A 4,105-nucleotide genomic window follows, 5' to 3' on the forward strand; every position below is an offset into this window, starting at 1 on the left:
ACAAAAAAGCGACAAATCTCACAAATATTCATTTGTTAATCTGTTAATTCTAAGTTTCGAGTAATATTCAGAAATCTACAGACACTTTTTCGAGGATTCAAATGAATTTACAAAAAAAAATGAAATCTGAAATAACCGCATGATAAATATTCAATTTTCTTTTTGAAATTTACTCTTGCTATTAAACTAATCACATTCAAGCTTACACTTTCTTAATTAATAGTCACTAAAACACATGATTTCAACCCCTGCATAATATTAATATAACACATAGTGTTACCTCAACAATTAACTTTAAATTGTATATTAAATACAGTTGAAAAGTGTTAAAATTTTAATGTTTAAAGTTTGGCAGTTAATTTGAAGAAAACCACAAATGTCACAAATAAGCTTAAACTCTTATTTTAATCCTTATTCTTTTATCTTTAATTCAAATGCCTTATTACTAATCTACCTTTACTAATTAATGAGTAATATACAAAAATCTAAAGATACTTCATTTTTGAAAACTTTGATAGAAAATTACAAAAAAGCGACAAATCACAAATATTCATTTGTTAATCTGCTAATTCTAAGTTTCGAGTAATATTCAGAAATCTACAGACACTTTTTCGAGGATTTAAATGAATTTACAAAAAAAAAAAAAATCTGAAATAACCGCATGATAAATATTCAATTTTCTTTTTGAAATTTACTCTTGCTATTAAACTAATCACATTCAAGCTTACACTTTGTTAATTAATAGTCACTAAAACACCTGATTTCAACCCCTGCATAATATTAATATAACACATAGTGTTACCTCAACAATTAACTTTAAATTGTATATTAAATACAGTTGAAAAGTGTTAAAATTTTATTGTTTAAAGTTTGACAGTTAATTTGAAGAAAACCACGAATGTCACAAATAAGCTTAAACTCTTATTTTAATCCTTATTCTTTTATCTATAATTCAAATGCCTAATTACTAATCTACCTTTACTAATTTATGAGTAATATACAAAAATCTAAAGATACTTCATTTTGGAAGCTTAAAATTTCATTGATTTAACTTTGATATTAAATTACAAAAAAGCGACAAATCTCACAAATATTCATTTGTTAATCTGCTAATCCTAAGTTTCGAGTAATATTCAAAAATCTACAGACACTTTTTCGAGGATTTAAATGAATTTACAAAAAAAATAAACTTTAAATAACCGTATGATAAATATTCAATTTTCTTTTTGAAATAAAGCTCGAAAATAATAATGATAATAATAAAAGATTATATATTCTAATAAGACGATAATCCTTACGCTTTATAAATCTTACAAAATCGATATTCAATTTACGCGGCATAAAAATAATCTCATTAGAGCGAGTTTTATGGGTGTTTTCAACAGTAAATAATCGGATCTATAAAATATATCAAACGTATTTTTCGTATAACCGTATTACAAATAATAGAAGAAAAAAGATATTTCCACACGGTTAGAAAACTTTGAAATTGCATTAGCAATAATTGGAGATGATGAAGAGAAAGCAACTGAAAAAATTATGAATATAAAAATATTTTCATTTGGATATTAGATACAGGGATGAAATGATACAGGGAGAATGAAAAAAAAAACTGAGACACAGAACTTGATTACTTCAACCTAATTCAAGTTATCTCCGGTTTCCAGCCGGCTGCCTTTTAAAATTAAAATAATAATAAAATTTAGTGCAATGGGAAACTAAGATGCAGCGGCGCCTTTTTAAGCGGTCCTCTCGACAAAAGGCGCGCTTCCACCGCCGCCGCCGCCGTGCTCACAACGAGATAAAGTTAAATTTTTATTACTCCGAAATGTCATTATCTACATAATTCCGTTTCCGGTCTCCTCCTTCTTATTACATCTCTCTCTTTCTTTCTCCTCCACATTCAACTTCTTCCATCCTGCTTATATCTTCTTTCTCCCGGTTATTCCCTCCACTCCGCGCCAAACAAATAACTCAAAAACACAATTTACTTTTACATCATTTCCATCTAAACTGCATTTTCTTCTATCCGATGCCTCCGCCTTCCTTGTATTCTTTTTTTTTTTTGCACCACCGCCGCCCCCTCACACACTTAATCCACTTGCAGAAATAATAATATAGTGCCGCCGTTTTATCGTTCTCCTCGCCGCCGGTGAAATAATGCATTTCACTCGGAATGTAATTCAAATTGCTTTTAATTTTATCGCGCGCGAAAAGGCCAATTCCACACACACAACCTCCCTGGAGCGGTGAAAAAATTATATATATATATATATATATATATATGATATTATTAGCCCCATGCGATACCGCAATAATTTTCCTGCTAAATTACCCGCGGCTTTTATTTTCGAATTAAACTCACCCCCAAAGGTGTTCTTAGTTTCAATCATTCCCTTTAAGAATTACAAAAGCCAACGACTTCCATTGACATTTACTAAATGATAAGACTGTGACACATCCAAACCTTAATTAACAAATAATTTTATAGTTTATATTCATTGTTAATGTAGAATCAAACCCTAATTGAGAGCTGCAAGTTTTTAATGTTTTTTTCAGTTTTTCACAAAACCAACAAATAACAAACACACACACAAAAAAAAATCTTATCGGAAATTTATTCAGGCTATCGACGATTTAGTTGAATTGGAGCCTTTTTCGAGGGTTGGGTTGTGTTTGGGGTAGGTTTGTGTTTTTGTGTGTGCAGTTGGGCTTATCAGCTGTAGCCGAGTCCCAGCGAAAATTTAGTGTTGCGATTGTTGTAGTACGTGTGGCAGTGAATCGAATTAATTCGTAATAAATTGTCAATGTATATATGTGTATATACATATATTTTTTTGGGTACTTATTTTTGTGGATTTCGAAGCCCATTTATTGATTAAATCCGGGGCGCGTAAGTGCACAACAGTTCTATTTCAGCAGCGTCACCGTAAACTTGGATGAAATAGAATCCTGCTAAGCATTTCAGATTCCAGGCCGGATTCGGAATGAAATGGAAGCGCGAAAAGGAGTCTTTTCTCTTTTCCTTCAGTTTTGCTTGAGGATGCTCCACCGGTGTGTGTGTATGCCTCATGAGCAGAACTTCGGTATGTGCATGTGTTATTTGACGAGGGGATTCCCCTATTTGCAAACTATTGATATTTACATTTTCAGCGTATAACGTACACAACAATAGTTAGTAATAAACAGCCCCGGAGGGCTTGCATAATAGTTTGGGATGTTTGTTGGCAAACACAATTAGCGCTGGAAAATATTTATATTGAAAGCCAACCGCTAATCTTTAATTCCTGCCAATACAAACTATGAAATGATTAAGAGAAATTATACAATCGATAATTTCTCTTGGCAAATTTAATTTTTTATCAATCAACTCGAAACTTCGGAAATGCAGTAGTAATAATTAAAGCAATTGATAAATTAAATAATCCTCGTTCCATTGTGTACGTATTAAGCATATATTTTATGAACGAGCCGGAATTGTTAAAACAATATTTGGAAATCTCACGTGGAAAATCGAGGTGGATTTACGTTTGACTTGTGCGCGCCGCAGCCGCAGAGTTTCGAGGGTTGGTTTTGGAATTATAAATTGGGGTTAAATTAAAAGCCCTTTTCCACCGAAAGCGCCTTTGTTTGCGCGCACCCCCACCCGTCGGTTCAGGTGAGACCCGTTGTTTCGGCGTGATCAAGACGCGAACAAGAAGGATGGATGATGATGATGATGGGGTGTTTTCGGATTCAAAAGAAACCTTTTGATATTCCCCTGAGGCTTTGTACGCGCCGTGGGTGGTGGTGGTGGAGTTGTAGGAATGATTCCGCTTTTAATTAGTCGCGCGATGTTCGTGTGACAACGTTTTCAATTTGTTTCCCTTTCTTTCTTCGAGGTTAGGTGGTTAATGATGACGGCAGGCGAGAACTTCAAGAGGATCGTGGGTGGTGGCTTCATTCAGACGGCGCACACAGGGTTTATTTATTTATTCCGGATTTGCTTTTTGCTCTTCGCTTATCCTACCTACCCCAGTTTCTTTTTTTTTATCTTTTTCATCTTTCACACCCTTCTCATCTTTTCATGTCTCACCCTTTATCTTCACCTATTTATCGATTCGAA

At 33.4% G+C, this 4,105-nt stretch overlaps 1 long non-coding RNA gene across 1 annotated transcript in view; it reads right to left on the bottom strand.

Moving 5' to 3' along the window:
- Positions 1-4,040: 4,040 nt before the first annotated feature.
- The window catches only part of LOC108561357, a 720-nt gene continuing 655 nt past the window's right edge, over positions 4,041-4,105 (bottom strand). The window contains exon 2 of the long non-coding RNA XR_001891009.1: positions 4,041-4,088. This is a non-coding gene — a long non-coding RNA (uncharacterized LOC108561357). The remainder of the gene's footprint in view (positions 4,089-4,105) is intronic.

This window comes from Nicrophorus vespilloides, unplaced genomic scaffold (assembly GCF_001412225.1).
Source record: "Nicrophorus vespilloides isolate i.1.1-1 unplaced genomic scaffold, Nicve_v1.0, whole genome shotgun sequence".
Lineage (NCBI taxonomy): Eukaryota > Metazoa > Arthropoda > Insecta > Coleoptera > Silphidae > Nicrophorus > Nicrophorus vespilloides.